Source organism: Tursiops truncatus, chromosome 2 (genome assembly GCF_011762595.2).
Source record: "Tursiops truncatus isolate mTurTru1 chromosome 2, mTurTru1.mat.Y, whole genome shotgun sequence".
Classification (NCBI taxonomy): domain Eukaryota; kingdom Metazoa; phylum Chordata; class Mammalia; order Artiodactyla; family Delphinidae; genus Tursiops; species Tursiops truncatus.
The window spans coordinates 122,674,505-122,692,917 of record NC_047035.1 but is presented as its reverse complement, the minus strand read 5'-3'; the positions used below and the strand labels follow the sequence as shown (position 1 = coordinate 122,692,917).

Here is an 18,413-nt window from a genome sequence, read left to right as displayed (position 1 = left end):
GATATAGAGAACAAATGTATGGACACCAAGGGGGGAAAGTGGTGGGGGGCGGGGGTGGTGGGATGAACTGGGAGATTGGTATTGACATATATACACTTACATGTATAAAATAGATAACTTATAAGAACCTGCTGTATAAAAAATAAAAATAATAAAAATAAAAGAATCATTGTATGTGCAGGGCCTGCACTCCTTTATTCTGGCCTCAGGTGGTCTCCTAATCCTGATGAGCTTCTCTTGTTCCTTTAATCTGGCCTCAGATTTTCTTCTCTGGAATGAAGAATGCTAACATCTTTCATTTGTTGGGGGTTTGAATTCTGTGAAGAGCTCAAAGATATTGTTGTGTGTGTCCCTTGAGGTGGAACCAGGACCCTGCCCCAAGGCTGCACTATTGTTTCTTGACTGTTCCTCCCTTGTCTCTGTATCCCCTTCCTTCCCTGATTAGCAACTGCTTGAACCTGCTCTCTGGAACTCAGGGACGGTCATAGAGGCTGAAGGGTATTCCCTACAAACAAGAAACAGGGACACAGAAAGGCTTTCATGCCCAGGAGTTCCATGGGATCCTATTCAGTTTCACACCCCATGCCTGTAAGCTGACCAATCTTTCATTTTTGAGAATGAATAAAGACAAAAGCACCCTGTGGTCTATAACAAAACACTATGAAAGGGGAATAATAATATCACTTGAGGCCTAGAGGAAGAGCAGGCCCCTGAAAATGAATTTTGGAACCATAGACTCACCTGGACAACCTCAGCCTGAAACTGTCTGCAAAACTATATGACATTTATGAAACAAGAGCAGTAATCCATGAGGAGAAGAGGCTGAGATGAAAAGTGTGTGAAAAAAGATGTTGAAAATGAAACATAGTGCCAAATGAAGAATGAAAAGCCTTGTGAGGGTGTAAAAAGTAGACTCAACATTGCAGAAAATGGAATTGATCATGTAGAGGGTGAGTTAAAGGGTGCTCTCAGAAACAGGGCAACATGTCAATAGGGTGACACAGAAACCAGCACTGTTAATAACGGGAAAGGGAGCTCAGAGCTAAGAATGACTAGCTTTTCATGAAGCAGGAACTGTAGAAAGTGGAAGAGAAGTAAAAATCAAGTAAATAATTAAAGACGAATAAGGTGCATACAGCTTGGCAGGGATCACTGACCTCAGGGCAAAGCAGATGAAAAGACACACCCACACTCCACCAAAGATCATTGTTACCCCAAAACTGGGTTCAGCTCTTGCTGGGTGTCAAGCCAAAAGATACAACCAAGCCAAAGATTAGGAGAAGGAAGGGTTTATTGCTTGCAGCAAGTAAGGAGAACACTGGGGATCTTTCCCAAAGCAGTGTCTCTCCAAACAGCACAACTGGGGAAGTATTAAGCTAAGCATACATGCATATTCATGAAGGGGATTGAGTGCTCAGCGTAGAATTGTGGCAGAGGTCCACAGAGTCCAAGCTTTAGTTGATTGAAGTCATGAGGATCAGAAAATGTCAACATCATCATCACTTAGTTCCTGTTGATCTGGTGGTGGAGGCTTCAGGCTAATCTTTACCATTGAAACAGAACTGGGAGTCTTTACCACTGATATGTTGTCTTTGCTATTGTGACTTCTCTTACCTGATAACAGTTGTTTGTTCCTGCATTCATTTGTTCTCTTAAGATCATCAAGTACTCAGGCCTGTTCAAGGGCAAGCCTTATGCCCAGGTTTATATGCCAAAATGGCTTAGGTTGAAAATGACTTCTCTTCTGTCAAGAAAGCCATGCCTGGTTCTCTTTCTCTATCCTGTCTGCTTACATAATCATGCTATATGGCTTAAGAATGCATAAACTTTGTTACAAATGAATAAAGAAGGCAATGTAGGTGATAAAAACAAATTTATTGAACACTTCATGAAGCAAGGAGTGTCTCTTCTCCTGAGTCCAGAGAACTGCCAAATGGGCCAGAAGGCAGTAAGACAGGAAGATTTTATAGGATGAAGAATGGAACAAGGAAGAGATGAACAGAAAATACCTGATTGGCTGGGGCCACAGAGTCCCCCTTGTTTAGGGTGAGAAGGAACAAGGAAATGCTATAGAGCCCAGAACTGGCTTGGCTTGGGCACTGGCTGACTGGATAGACTGTTTCTGGTCAAGCAAAGTATTTACAGGGGTAGGAAAGATACCTAAGTTTCAGATCACTGGTGGGGCACCCCAAGCAGGGGAAGCTCTGTCTTGGGCCTAGAAATTTATTTTAACAAATTCTACATGGAAAAAGTATATTATCCAATGTATCAATCTGGTTTTGGTTCAGAAAACAGAGCCGCTACAAAAAAATTAAGGGAATAGAAATGTTTAATGTAGGAATTCAGGCTTGAGTCAATTTGGAGTTGGAGGACCTGGAAATGGGCAAAATGGTGTCGACTGAAAAACATGCACAACCTAGAAGTTGAGAGTTATGTTTATTCGGCAGACTTTCTGAGGACTTCAAGCCCAGGAGACAGGACTCTCAGATAGCTCTGAGGGACTTCTCTGAAGAGGAAGTGGCAGAGCCAGGGTATATAGGAGTGTTTGCAACAAAGACCAGGTAATCAGAACATAAAAACATTACTGTTAATTAAAGAAAACCAGACATCTGAAGTTAAGGAATTTAGTGCTTTTCTATGTTTGGGAAGAGGCAAAGTTTGGGCTCATTGAAATCATTCCTTTAATTACACCTCAGCTATGTGGGCCAGTATCCTGTGCTTTCTCATCCTGAGTCTCCTCAGGGTGCACCACTGGGGAGGCTGTAATGTGATGGCTGATGGCTGCAACATCTTTTTTTACTAATACAGCAGGTGATATTTTTCTTTCCCAAAAGTCACAAGCAACTTGGGAGTCATGCCCTGGTGAGCTAAGAAGCTGACCTCACTGCTATCAGGCCCTTTCCAGATTCTTGGACAACAATACCATAGAAATGAATAAGGCTTCCACAAGACTCTTCAGCAAGGAAATCTTCTTATTAAAAGAGATAGCTTGTGCACAAGGGAGAACACAGGGGAAAAAAAGTGCCAGCTCCCCAAGTAGAGTTGCTTTTATAACAAAAGGGTAGGTTTGTCTTGTGATCACTGAAAATTTCCAGAAATCATCAAACTTCTTTGATCAGTAGCAGGTGGCTCCAGGGTGCCTATGTATCAGGAATAGGAAGTGCTTCTGTGAGGGGAAAGGAGTACATGAGAACTTTCTGCAAGAAAACACAGGAATAGATAAAGTTAAAATTTATAGTTGAGCTTCTTGTATTGTAGCAACTAGGTATAATCGTGAGTATAACAGGGGTAAAGTTCACTGTTTATTCCTGTGAGCCTGGCTTTTTGTCCCTGGGATTCAGGCCCCCAGGGCCTTTGTTCTTTAGCTTGCAAGGCCTCTTTTGCCCAAGGCCATTCCCTGGTCCTTTTCCAAAACGGCTATGCTCTTATCCTCCTGTCTCCTGCTTTCCAGATCTCACCATTGCTTGTGCTGAGAAACTCTACCCCAGGACGACCTAGGAAATGGAGTCTGCAAGTGCAACTCTCGGTGTCAAGGGACAAAAGTAATACAAGTCAGTGATGAGTTTGATGCCCTTTATTCAAGGGAAAACAGTCCATGAACTGGGGGAGTCTTGTGCCTCACAAGCAGTGTAGCACTTTTCCCGAGGGATTTGGGTCTAGAGCAAAGTTTATAGAGCCTTAGAGAAGGCAACTTGTTAACAGGGCATGATTGGCTAAGAGGCTGGGGGTTTCCTTTAAGGTCAGCCGGTCTTTCTTTCTAGGGCAAAGTAGGATAGTTAAGTTGAGTTGGAGGATTGTGATTGTTGTTAGGTGTGTTTCCTGTAACTGCAGGGTGACAGGTTTAGATTTGAGATGTTTGCCAGGCCACTGGGGCAGTCTCCATTTTGTGGGTCCTGGTATACAAATTACCTTTATCACTGGCTTCTCTCTCACAATCCCCTTCTCCAATACAGAGGATATGTTAGAAATACAAGTTATCAAAACAAGATAAAACATTCAAACAGTTAGTATACAAAAATACAACCAAGAAAATCAGGCAGGCCTCTGATTTCTGCCATATCAGAAGACAACAGGGCAAGGTTTAAAAAGCTGGAGTTTACAAATACCACACCCACATGTTACTCTAAAGCATTCTCAAGGCAAACAAATGCAATCTCAATTAAGAACCTAAAATAGCTTGCATCTTAAACTTAAGCAATTAGTCAAATGTCTTATCAGTGGATTCTGCAACTGTGATGTTCGATTTATAATAAGAAATATGTATTTCTGATTTATAATAAGAAATATGTATTTGGTTTTTGTCCATGGTTCCTGGCACATAGCCCCTAAAACCCTCAAAGCCTTCCTATAGTGGCTTTATTATAATATTTAGTTTTGTTCCCCTTTCCTCAACCAGCTCCAGAGCAATAAAGGTGAAATGGTGCTTTTTTGTTATTCATAACAAACCCCTTTCAACCACACCTGAGTTTATGTTAATGAGGTAAGTTTTAGGAAGCCCCTCGATAACTACAAGGTGGGGACTGGTTGCCATAGGAATCAATCACATGATTAGAGAGTTGGAACTTTTATGGAACCCTCCATAAAAATCCAAAATAATGGGGTTTGGAGAGCTTCCACATTGGTGGACTAGAACGCATCTACCGGCCAGGAAAGTGGCACACCTCAAACTCCATGGAGACAGAAGCTCCTGTGCTCAAGACCCTTCCAGATCTCACCCCATGTTTCTCTTCATCTGGCTGTTCATTCGTATCCTTTAATTTTCTTTATAATAAACTGGCCATCTAGTGAGTAAACTGGTTTTTTTAAGTCATGTGAGCCCCTCTGGTAAATTAATTGACCTCACAAAGGGGAAACTTCTGATTTTCAGCTGGTCAGTCAGAAGAACAAGTGACTTGCAATTGGCCCAGGGGTGTGGGGTGTCAGGCTGTGGGCCTGAGCCCTTATCCTGTGGAATCTGAAACAGATCCAGGTAGATGGTGTCAGAACTGAGTTAAACTGTAGGACACCCAGCTGGCACTGCAGAATTCGTCAGCATGGGGAAAAACCCCACACGTTTGGTGTCAGAAGTATCAAAAGTGAAGCAGAGTATGGAGAGTAGAGGACGTTCTTCCTTTACAGCAAACTTAAGTAAGTCTTGGCCCTTTCATTCTTTGCTTCAGTACTTACCCTTATCCTGTACCAAAAAATACACTTCTCCAATCTTTTTCTACAGTTAAGATGTGATTTCTCAGGACTTCCCTCGGGGTCCACTGGATAAGACTCCATGCTCCCAATGCAGGGGGCCCCAGTTTGATCCCTGGCAAGGGAACTAGATCCCACATGCATGCCACAACTAAGACCTAGCACAGCCTAAATAAATAATTTTTTTTAAAAGTGATTTCTCACCATGTTTCACAGTGAATTGAAATTATCATAATGAATTAAAATTGTCAGGGTTGTTCTGTTTTAGCACTTGCCCTCATTATAGCAACAACTGTCTTGAACAAGTTTACATTTTTCTGTTGGTTTTGTTTTTAATATTATGTTACAGATTTGGCTGCTTGTTGCATAAGAGCCAATACTCGAGAGACAGGAGCTGGTTGGAAAGGAAAGTTTGTTTTATTCAAGAGGCTGGCAACCTGGGGAGAAGGTGGACCCATGTCCAAAAACAAGCTCCAAAGATTCTGCTCAACGATGAAAGTTTTTAAAGGGAGAATCATCTGGGGAGGGGGTCAGTGTCTTCATTATCTTCCACTGTGTGCAGACTCTTATGATTGGTTGGTAGTGAGGAAACAGGGCAGTGGTCAAGGAATCTTGTGCTCAGCCTGAAGTTACCATCCTCCACCTGAGTGGGGGCCTTAGCTCCTGCAGAAGCACTCAAAGATATTATTATGTGTGTCCCTTTAGGGGGAACCAGGACCCTGTCCCATGGCTGCACTATTGTTTCTTGACTGCTCCTCCCTTGTCTCTGCATTCCCTCCTTTCCTGACTAGAACTGTTTGAATCCACCCTTTGGAACTCAGGGAAGGTCAAGGAGGCTGAATGAAGCCTATTTCCTTAAAACAAGAAATGGGGGACACAGAAAGGCTTCGTACCTGGGAGGGCTCCACAGGGTCCTGCTCCATTTCAATTATACAAATTATGTTAACAACTATTTTTAAATGTCCTTAGGAAAGGGACAAAGTGGAAAACAACAAAATGTTAATCTCTGAACAGTAGAATTGTAGATAACTTTTAACCTCTTCTCTATGCTTTTCTATATATTTCAAATGCCTGTTCAATGAGCAAGTATTATTTTATATAGTCAGAAAAAGCTATGCTAACAAATCAGTGTAGTGCACTTCCTCCCCCTCTTCCCCTTTCCCTTCCTATGTGGTCTCAGAGCATGAGTGGGGTGGGAATGGCATCCACACAGAACAGTGGTCCATCTTGGGGCTTGGGGTGCAAAGATTGCAAGGAGTTTCCTCCTGGAGGGGTGGTCAAGCATGGGGTTTCAGAGGGCAAGCAGGATTAGGAAGGTAACTACACCTGGCAGGGAGAGTGTGGGAGTAGGGATGGGAGGTTGATTAATACAGGGGGATTGATCATATAAGGAAATATATCAAGAATAATGGCATACAGGACTTCCCTGGTGGCACAGTGGTTAAGAATCTGCCCGTCAATGCAGAGGACATGGGTTCAAGCCCTGGTCTGGGAAGATCCCACATGCCGCAGAGCAGCTAAGCCTGTGTGCCACAACTACTGAGCTTGTGCTCTAGAGCCCATGAGCCACAACTACTGAACCCATGTGCCACAACTACTGAAACCCGCACACCTAGAGTCCGTGCTCCACAACAAGAGAAACCACTGCAAGGGGAAGCCCACGCAACGCAATGAAGAGTAGTCCCTGCTTGCCACAACTCGAGAAAGCCTGCATGCAGCAACGAAGACCCAACACAGCCAAAAATAAATAAAATAAAATAAATAATTTCTAAAAAAAAAAAAGAAGAATGGCAGACAGGTTTCTTACTACTGGGGAAGAGACTTATAAATGTGGGAAAGGGAGAAAACTTCAATGAACTCTGTAGTATTGGACTGGTATTGGAGGTATTGGTGTGAAGTCATGGTTTTCAATACGGATAGGTGTATAGGTAGGTAGATAGATAGATAGATAGATAGATAGATAGATAGATAGATAGATAGATAGATATGGTAGACGGATGGATGGATGGATTTATAGATAGATGATAGATAGATTGATAGATACGGATAGAGAAAGATAAATGATAGATAGATAGATATAGATAGATAATAGACAGACATACAGAAGACAGATAGGAGACAAAGAAATGAATAAAGATGTAAGTTGGTGTGTGTGTACATATATTTGTTCCCTAACTCTGTCATCTAAAAAAGCCTGGGACCATTAGCACCCCAATACCAGTGAGCAAACTTAGTGCCCATGTGTCATGAAGAATTTGACCTTGACCAAAGACAAGACCTGGCTTCTGCCCCTCAGCTTCTGGGAGGTAATCTTTGGATCCTTGGAATATTATGCCTTGGTAGGATTGTCTTTGTCTGCCTGTGGGCCGTGGGTCATGCTGGATAGTCTGACGAGGTGAGTTAGTGTTGGACTTGGCCACATCCTTCTAATCTTAGGGTGGGGGCTGGCCATGCCTTTCAGAAAGACCAGCAGTGTGATTCAGGGTGAGGGCTTTGGAGTCACATGGTATCAGTGTAGCTGGAGATTGAAATTAACCACATGGCCAATTAATCCATTGATCATGCCTATGTGATGAAGCCCAAGTAAACACTTTGGCCATCAAAGCTCAGGTGGGCTCCCTTGTTGGCAATACCCATGTGCACTCTCACACATAGCTGCCAGGGTATACCCCATCCTACTGACTCAGGGGAGAGGACAGTGGAGACCCTGCATCTGGCCCTTCTGCACTCCTTCTTCCCTAGGCTGATTTCATCTGTATCCTTTCCCTGTAATAAGCTGTAACCATGAATATAACAGCTTTCAGAGAGTTTGGTGACCTTCTAGTGAATTATCAAACCTAAGGGTGATTCGGATACTCCCTGAACTAGTAGTTAGTATCAGAAGTCAGGTAGTTTTGAGGGATCATGACTCTTTGTACTTGGCCACTTCTCACAGCCCACACAATAGCTTCTAAATACCATATTCCACCAAATGGAGCTAGAGCTCCTTAGAGAAAAAGCTGGATCAAAGGGAGGAGCAGGAAAAATACAGATGAGCTAAAATATCTTTTTTGTGCCAGAAAACAAGTGATCAAAGAATAATGAGAATATATCAAAGAGATACGGAAATCAACTTGAAGAGGCTCCCATTGGCCAAATCAGGGGTGTTGATCTGTGCATCAAAGGAAATAACAATAGTAGTGGATTGTAACCTTCTGTAAAAATAGGAAGCCATATGCCCTTACAGGTAAAAATAAATAAGTACATTTTAAGTTTGATGAGGAAGGAATATTTACATAGTTTCAAAGTTCTCAAGAGCTCTGAAGTTTTACCCTTGCAATGTAACTAGCTAGCTGCTAATAGTTTCATGGAGGCTGGAAGAAACTCAGGACTTTTTTACTCACTGCACAGCAGGCAGCATGAGCTTCATGTTTCTCTTGGATACCCTTGTCCCCAAGTCCCACAGGGACAACTCGAAGTGGCCCAGGTGAATACTGCATGCACAGCAGTTTCACATCACAGCTGAGGAGGCTTGAGTTTAGAAAACCCCGAAATTTTAATCCTCCTACACTTTTGGTAAGAATGTAAATTGGTGAAGCCACTATGGAGAACAGTGTAGAGGTTCCTCAAAGAATTAAAAATAGAATTGCCATATGATCCAGCAATCCCACTCCTGGGCATATACCCAGACAAAACTATAATTCAAAAAGATATATGCACCCCAATGTTCATAGCAGCACTATTTACAATAGCCAAGACATGGAAACAACCTAAATGTTCATTGACAGATGAATGGAAAAAGAAGACATTGTGTGTGTGTGTGTGTGTGTGTGTGTGTGTGTGTGTGTGTGTAATGGAATATTACTCAGGCATAAAAAAGAATGAAATAATGCCATCTGCAGCAACATGGATGGACCTAGAGATGATCATACTAAGTGAAGTAAGTCAGACAGAGAAAGACAAACACCATATGATATCACTTATATGTGGAATCTAAAATATGATACAAATGAACTTATCTATGAAACAGGAACAGACTCACAGACATAGAGAACAGATTTGTGGTTGCCAAGGGGGACATGGGGAGGGATGGATTGGGAGTTTGGGATTAGCAAATGCAAAGTATTTTATATATGTATAAATGAATCACTTTGCTGTACACCAGAAACTAACACAACATTATAAATCAACTATGCTTCAATAAAATAAATTTAAAAAAAGAACCCCCCAAACTTTTATAATGGCCTCTAAGCAATTTGCCCAAAGTTTGCCCCTGAGTGAAACATTATCTTTATTACTCTGGATAACGAACAAAGCTGCCCCGGCTCCAGAGGGAAATATTATCTGTGTCTAACAAGGTTCTTTGAAAAGGCAGACCAGAACAAAAGGGAGTCAGTGCCTCTCAGAGGTGCCAGAAATGCAAAAGAATTGTCTTCCAGAAAGAATATTCCATAGAAAATACTTATCAATTACAAAGGACTTACACAGTCACTTTTCAGTGGAGAACCCACCTGACAACTTAATCAGATGATTAGTATGAACATCACCAGTAACGATGCCTCCACCTGATAGGATGGAACAGGAAGAAAACGCAGTGATTCCATGTTGTTTCTGCCAAATATCCATGATCAATTCCAATCATGAGGAGACTGGAGACAAACCCCAACTGAGGGACCTTCTCTCCAAGAAGTGCCTTAAGATCTTTAGAAGTGTTGAAGTCATCCAAGTCCCACAAAGACTGAAGACCCATTTCAGACTTAAGGAGACAATGGACATAACAGCTGAATGCAACATGTGATTCTGAACCTGGTCCTTTTTCTTAAAAGGATATTTGGGAACAACTGGGAAAAAATTGAAGTTTTTTCTAGATCTGATGATTATGTACTAATGTTAGTTTCATGATTTTCTCTGTCAAGTTGTGTTAATTTGACGTCAGGCAAGAGAATGTCCTGGTATAGGAATATGGGTGGATGCACCTGGTGGGCAACTTACCTGCAGATGGTTCAGAAAAAAAAATTCTTTGCACTATATTTCCAAACATTCCTTAAGTTGGCCAAGGATTCATGAAATTAAAAACTAATAAGAATTATAAGGGTTTACCTCTTTTATATGTTAAAAAGTGTACATACACCAACATAGCTGTGAAAAAATATATTAAAGTGTGTTAATACTGGGTATTTCTAGTGGTGAGACAATTGGTGCTTTTTCCCCTCTGCTAGTCATATTTTCCACATTTTCACAATGAGCTGATATTAATTTCATAATGTGAAATGTACATGTAAGAGACCCAAAGGTTCCCCCTTAGCTTTGGAATCAATCCTCCTGTCTGGACAGGATGAGAAGGACCCTCTGTGAGCTGCAAGGTCACAGCCTCTCCACCATCCTCTGCTCCTCCACACACACCTGCATTCCAGCCACATGTCTTTTCTAGCAAGTTCAGCAAATATCCTAGGCTGGTTTGTGCCTCTTTGATCTAGAAGAGTCTTCACTGTTTTCTGCCTACCTAACTCTTTCCCCCTAAGCTTCTCTTCAAGTTTTGTTTTCTCATGGAAAGCCCCCAATTCTGAGAATCCTGCATCCTACTAAATTCAACTGTGCATATACTTCTGTTGTACTGCTTCACCTGCTGTCTTAATTGTTGCCTTGATTGTTCATGCTGCCCTCTGAATGCCAGTACCAAAGCAGATGCTCTGTCTCATTGTCACAACCACACCTGCCCAGTCGTTGAAACAAGGTCTGCCCCAAAAAGTGTTGGATGGACAGATGAACTAATGTAACTATAATTATGAAACTCTGAGGTCACCTACACATGTAGGTTTGTTTCACTTATTTATTCCTTCATTTAAAAAAATGTATTGAGGACTTCCCTGGTGGTGCAGTGGTTGAGAATACGCCTGCCAATGCAGGGGAAACGGGTTCGAGCCCTGGTCCGGGAAGATCTCACATGCCATGGAGCAACTAAGCCCGTATGCCACAGCTACTGAACCTGCGCTCTAGAGCCCGCGAGCCACACTACTGAACCTGAGTGCCACAACTACTGAACCCCGTGCGCCTAGAGCCCAAACTCTGCAACAAGAGAAGCCACCACATTGAGAAGCCCACACACTGCAATGAAGAGTAGACCCCGCTCACCCCAAGTAGAGAAAGCCCGCGTGCAGCAACGAAGACCCAACAACAAAGAGCCAATGCAGCCAAAAATAAATAAATAAATAAATGTATTTTTTTTTTAATGTATTGAGCCTCTTTTATGAGCTGGGAGGAAAGACATTTACTTTATCACAAAGAGCTCACAGTGTGAGAGGTAAGACAAGCTATTAACAGTTATCAGAGAGGGAAGCATGCGTGTGTAGAGATACAGTGACAAGGGGCTGTCCTGGGAGGTGGGAGACTGAAGCCAACAAGACAAGCTATAAGGATTTGGAAAACATGGCCAGCTCAACGTACTATAGCTTGAAGTATATATAAGAAACGGGTCTACCACCCATACTATTTATAGTGAATTTTTGCTCTCCTTTGAGCATGTATTCCTGTGTCTATTTCCTTACAGAGTTGCTCTGAGGCTCTAATAAGTGATTAGATATACCAGTCATCAGCCTGAACCAGGTCAAGGAGCCCATGGGGGCCTGGCCCAGAGCAGATGGCAGGGAGGTGGGGTAATGCGAATGTGCAGAACTCATTACCCATCTCAGCTTCATGTCCTGTGGACATTGTCCTACCTCTATTTACTTCAATTTCCACCACTATAGGAAGAGTCTGTAAATCTTCTCTTCCATGTGTATCATACACTGATTGTCTTACAGAGATACTCTCTGTATGTTTTGATGTCTGTACATACCTGAGCAGGACCCCATTCAGACTCCTGATGTGGGAAGCATGATTCATTAGAAATTCAGTGTTGGGGGATCTCATTCTGCTGAAAGAAATAGGTTACCAAAGGAGAAATAAATATGTGTATATATATATATACACACACACATATATATATCTGTTTTCATTTTAAATAGCAGACATTAAAACACTTACCGAAAAGCACCAACAGTACAAACGATGTATTAAAAATTATTTTTAAGCTAGTGATTTTGTATATTACACAACTGCTCTCCTTTGTGGTGACTGTTGTATTTTTAGCTTCACTCTGATGACTGAGCTGGAGACAGCTGTTTCCACAGCCTGGGAGAGTGTGGTACATGCATTTCTCATGTGATCTCAGAGAGCCACCATTAGGCATCCTCTCTCACTGTGGAGCTTAACTCTCCCGTTGTTCCCTGCATCCTCTTATTAGTTATCCCAGTGCTGAAAAAACAAACCTTCAAGCCAGGTCCCTGATTTCTACATTAGTCTATTATTCAATAATAATGTTTCTTACACAGCTGCATTAATTAAAAGCAAGAGCCACAAGAAACCTGTCACTTCGAGTGTCATTTGTCACAGCAACCTGATGTTCTTTTCTTTCCGTCATTTTTAGAACTTTGGTTGCCATGGCAACCCATAGCCACTTTTATATATAGCATCACTTATATTCATCTGGTTTATTTTATTTCCTTTTTTTAAAAAACTGTCAGGAAGACAAGCTGTTTTTTCTTCTTTTAACAAAGCTCATAATGTGGTGGAATAATCAGGCATAATGAAGGGTTGATCCACAAAGGAATATTACATGTTAAATGAAAAATTATTTTCTTGCACCTGTATATTAAAATGCTCTGTTTCAAAAATAAAATCTCTAAGAAGAAGAAGTGAGTCCAGGTTTAATGTCCCAGGTACTGGCTCATTAGAAGTCAGTAGCCCTAGGATGTAATTAGTATCCTATAAGATGGCAGACAAACAAAACAATTGAAGGTTTAAGGGAAATTCAGGCATGCATAACAAGCAGTATTCAGCCATGAGCTGGCCCTTCCACTCAGGGTCATGGGGCTCAGTGCCCAGCTCAGGTTTTGTCTGGGGTTCCTGGATTTCCCTGCACTCCAATCAAACTAACTCCAACATGCAGTGATGACAAAGTCTTCTAGGGACAGGCAGTCAGGAGAAAGCAGCCTTCTGCAGGTTAGAAATGATGTTCTAGAAGATTCTAAACTATCTGGCCAATAGGGAGAAATGGGGAGGAAACACTGCAGGTTGGGGTCTGTGGTGGACGCAACACTGAACCAGCCCCTTCTACAGCCACCAGCATTCTCAGTGTTCCCCAGGCCCCTTCACCTTCCAATCCACCCAGTCTCATTTTCCCAAGATAATCCAGGTCTCTTCTTTATTTAGCTTCACCTTCTAGTTGTAAGCCCCTGGCCTGAACTGATCTTTTCTTCTGTCTCCCATCCAAGTCCTACTTTTCTGAAACAACCCAAGTCCCATTTCCTTGGTGACTCCTTCTAACATTGTAGTTCTTGGCAACCTCTTAGCTATTTTTTTAATCCTGATAACTCTCATGGCCTCCACACCACTCAGGAACATGGCCTCCTTTCGTTCAGTTCAATGTGTATTTACTGGGCACTTACTATGTGCCAAGCCTTTTAAGAGGCACTATGGAGAAAAGTGTGAACCAGTTCAGGTTTCAGACTTCAGAGCTTTCAGTCTAGTGGGGCAGGGCAGGGGGAACCAATACGAAAGCAGATAATTTCAGTTTAATTCAGTAAAAGACATTTTCACAGCTCAAGCAGAAGTACAAACTATACTTAAGAATATCTGGGGTTTCCTGGGGAAAATCATGCCTGAAATGAATCTTTAAAGATGAGAATATTTAACTAAGCAAAGAAAGAGGATAGAGCACTCCAGGCAAGGGAACGGCATTGACAAAGATCTAGGGCTCTAGACATCAGAGGCTGAGCAGGAAGATACAACAGGTATTGCTAGAAAATAAAAATGTGAGATGAGGAGCTGGAGACTTGGATAACAGCCATGTATTGAAGATCCTTGCTTGTCTTAAAAGGAACTTGGGCCTTATTTGGAAAATAGGAAGGAGCTATGAAAGGGTTTTTGGCTTGGGAATGACATGTTTAAATTTGTTTTTAGGTTAGAATATTTTATATTCCTGGGACCATCAGTGTTTCTTGGTATATTGCCTTTATTTCTTCTCTTAGTTGGTATTTGAAAACAAAATTTGTTTTTTAATTTCTTTTATATATACCAAAATTTAGAATACACAAAGATATAAGGACTCTAGCAATACACTAACTTTCTAAAAACCACTCTTCCTGATTTTCTGTGATTTGTTGAGATAACCACAGGAGTAGTGTACACAAGAGTCCCAGATACAATGGCATGAAGAACTAAAACAGCCTATCATCAAACACACCTAATATGGATTGATCAAAACTGGGGATTCTATGAAAGCAGTGCTCATAGGGAAATTCATAGTTGTAAATGCCTACACTAAAAAAGAATTCACGCTGGAGTTATGATGGTCACTATCAATTTTATATATGAAGTATTTATAAAGTATCCTATTATTAATATGAATGTCTTAATAAGCATTTAAATGTCAAAAAAAGAATTCAAATCAATGACTTATATTTACATCTTAAGGAGATAAAAATAAGAACAAAATAAACCAAAGCCAGAAGAAGGAAGGAAATAATGAGGATTAGAGCAGAGAAAATTGAAATGGAAAAACAATAGATAAAATCAACAAAACCTAAAGTTGGCTATTTGAAAAAAATCAACAAAACTGGCAAACTTTTATCTATATTGACTAAGGAAAAAGAGAGAAGACATGAATTACTAAAATCAGGAATTAAAGAGAGGACATTACTACTGACCTTACAGAAGCAAAAAGGATTATAAGAGAATACTATGAACTATTGTACACCAATAAATTAGAAAACCTAGATGAAATGGACAAATTCCTGGAAATACAGACTATCAAAAGTGACTCAAGAAAAAATAGAAAATCTAAGAAGACCTATAGCGAGTAAAGAGACTGAATCAATAATCAGAAACCTCTCAACAAAGAAAAGCCCAGGACCAGAGAACTTCACCGGTGAATTCTACCAAACAAAGAAGAAATAACACCAACCTTTCTCAAACTTTTTCAAAACATAGAAGAGAAAGGAACACTGTAAAATTCATTTGATGAGGGCAGTATTAACACTGATACCAAAGCCAGACAAAAACATCACAAGAAAACTACAGACCAAAATACCTTATGAATATTGATTCAAAAATCAACAAAATAATAACAAAGTGAATCCAATACCATAGTTAAAGAATTTTTACCATGACCAAGTGGAATCTATCCCAAGAATGTAAAAGTGGTTCAACATATGAAAATCAAAGTAACACATCATATTAATAGAATGAAGGAAAAGAACAATATGATTATCTCAATAGAGGCAGAAAAAACATTTGACAAAATCCAACATTCTTTCATGATGCAATCATTTACTAATCTAAGTAGACAGAAACTTCCTCAACCTGATAAAGAGCATTTATGAAAAACCTACACCTAACGTTATACTCAATGATGAAAGTCTGAAAACTTTCCCCCTAAAGTCAGGAACAAGATAAGGGTGCCCACTTTTGCCACTTGTATTCAACATTGTACTGGAAGTTCCAGCCAGAGCAATTAGATAAGAAAAAGAAATAAAAGATATCCAAATTGAAAAAGTAGAAGTAAAACTGTCCCTATTCATAGATGAAAAAATCACATATATGGTAAATCCTAAAGAATTCACACACACAAAAAAAAACTATTAAGATTAATTTAAAAATTCAGCAACATTGTGGGATACAAGACCTATAGTAGTAATGAACAATCTGAAAGGGAAATTAAGAAAACAATTCCACTCACAATAAAATCAAAAAGAACATAATATCTTGGAACATATTTAACCAAGTAATGCTGTAATTACACTGAAAACTACAAAGCATTACTGGAAGAAATTGAAGAAGACCTAAATAAATGGAAATATATACTGTATTCCTGGATTGGAAGATTCAGTATTGTTAAGATACCAATACTGCCCAACACATATAATGCAATCCCTATCAAAATTCCAATGGCCATTTTTACAGAAATGGAAAAGCCGATACTCAAATTTATATGGAATTTCAAGGAATCTCAGAAAGCTAAAACAATACAGAAAAAGAAGAACGAAGTTGGATGACTCACATTTCCTGATTTCAAAATTTACTGTGAGTCTATGGTAATGAAAACCTCGTGGTACTGGCATAGAGGTAGACATATAGATCAAGGAAAGAGAGTTAAGAATCCTGAAACAAACCCATATACCTATGGCCAGTTGAGTTTCAACAATGGTCCAAGACCATTCAATGGGGAAAGAGCAGTCTTTTCAACAAATTGTGCTGGAACAACTGGATACTCACAGGCAAAAGAATGAAGTTACACCCTTAGTTCACATCATATATAAAAATCAATTCAAAATGGATTAAAGAACTGAATTTATGTAAGAGATTTATCTGTAAAGCTCTTTCAGAAGAAATCATAAGATTAACTCTTCACAGTCTTAGATTTGTCAACAGATTCTTAGGTATGACACCAAAACTGCAAGCAACAACAAAGGAAATAGGTAAATTGAAGTCTATTTGAGTTAAAAACTTTGTGCATCAAAGGACATTATCAAGAAAGTGAAAAGACAACCTGCAGAATGAAGAATAATATTAATGAATTACATATCTGATGAGTCTAGTACCCAGTGTATATAAAAACCAATTGCAACTCAGAAAAAAAACAACAATTTTTTTTAAATAGGTAAAAAACTTGAATAGACATTTCTCCAAAGAAAATTTACAAATGGTCAACTAACAAGTGAAAAGATACTCAAAATCATTGATCATTAGAATAATGCAAATTAAAACCACAGTGAGGTACCACTTCAACCTCACTAATGGTTAGAATAATAATAACCTCACTAATGGTTAGAATAATAATTTTTTTGAAAAGAGAATAACAATTCTGGCAAGTATATGGAGAAACTGAATCCTCATACACTGCTGGTGATAGTGTAAAATGTTCAGCCACTGTGGAAAACAGTTTGCCAGTTCCTCAAAAAGTTAAACATAGAATTACCATATGACTCAACAATTCTACTCTTAGATATATACCCAGAATAATTGAAAACAGGCCCTTAAACAAACACATATACAACACATGCTCATAGCTGCTCTATGCACAATAGCCAAAAAGGTGGAAGCAGTCCAAATGTCCATCATGAATGAATGGATAAATAAATTGTAGCATATACATATAATTAAAAATTATTCAGCCATAAAAAAAGAGTGCTATAACATGAATGAAACTGAAAAACACCACGTTAAGAAGTCAGACCCACATATTGTATGATTCCATTTATATAAAATATCCAGAATAGATAAATCCATAGAGACAGAGCACGGATAAGTGTTACCAGAGGCAGGGGAATGGCACATGACTGCTACTGGGTATGTTATGTTTCCTTTTGGGGTGATGAATATATTTTGAAATCTGATAGAGGTGATAGTTGGACAACATTGTTAGTGTACTAAATGTCATTGAAGTATACACTTTAAAATGGTTAACTTTAATGTCATGTGAATTTCACTTTAATAAAAGAAAAAGGAATACAGGGCTTCCCTGGTGGCACAGTGGTTGGGAGTCCATCTGCTGATGCAGGGGACACGGGTTCGTGCCCCGGTCTGGGAGGATCCCGCATGCTGCAGAGCAGCTAGGCCCATGAGCCATGGCCACTGAGCCTGTGCGTCCAGAGCCTGTGCTCCGCAATGGGAGAGGCCACAACAGTGAGAGGCCCGTGTACCGCAAAAAAAAAAAAAAGAAAAAGAAAAGAAAAAAAAAGAAATAAAAAATTTAAAAGAAATGCCTAGTATGATAAAGGAATTGTAGAATTTTAGAAGCACAAAAACTTTAGAAGGCTCTGGTCTAAGCTCCTTAAAGTGGGTATCTTTAGAGTAGCTGTTTAGCTATCTTCACACTTTTCTGGGAATTTGTTTCTTGCCTTCCCTTCCTTCCATCCACTTCCCAGTCTTTCTGGTTCCAGTGGAGGCATCCGGGCTTTCACGGCTGGACAACAACACCACTCATCCTCAACAAAAAAAAGTAAATAATCTTGGGGTGAGCACCAGAGGCTATGTTATTCTTCAAATTTGTAATCTGAACTAGATTTCAGGTTCAATCTAGCTGGCTACTTTAATGGAAGAAATGTAGTCCCAGGTTGCAAATGGTCATGTTTCACTCTTTTATCATGGAGTCCAGATTAGAGAAAGGCTGTGAGGAAAGAATAACAAAGCAGCCTTAGAAAGAGAAGCAGACA

General features: G+C 40.1%; 1 long non-coding RNA gene across 1 annotated transcript; it reads right to left on the bottom strand.

Annotated features, from left to right (window-relative positions):
* Window positions 1-2,992: 2,992 nt before the first annotated feature.
* On the bottom strand, window positions 2,993-12,080 carry LOC141277867 (uncharacterized). The gene is made up of 3 exons (XR_012329733.1): window positions 11,996-12,080; window positions 9,672-9,725; window positions 2,993-3,197 (listed from the first exon to the last, which is right to left on the bottom strand). It is a non-coding gene; the product is annotated as an uncharacterized lncRNA (long non-coding RNA).
* Window positions 12,081-18,413: the final 6,333 nt, after the last annotated feature.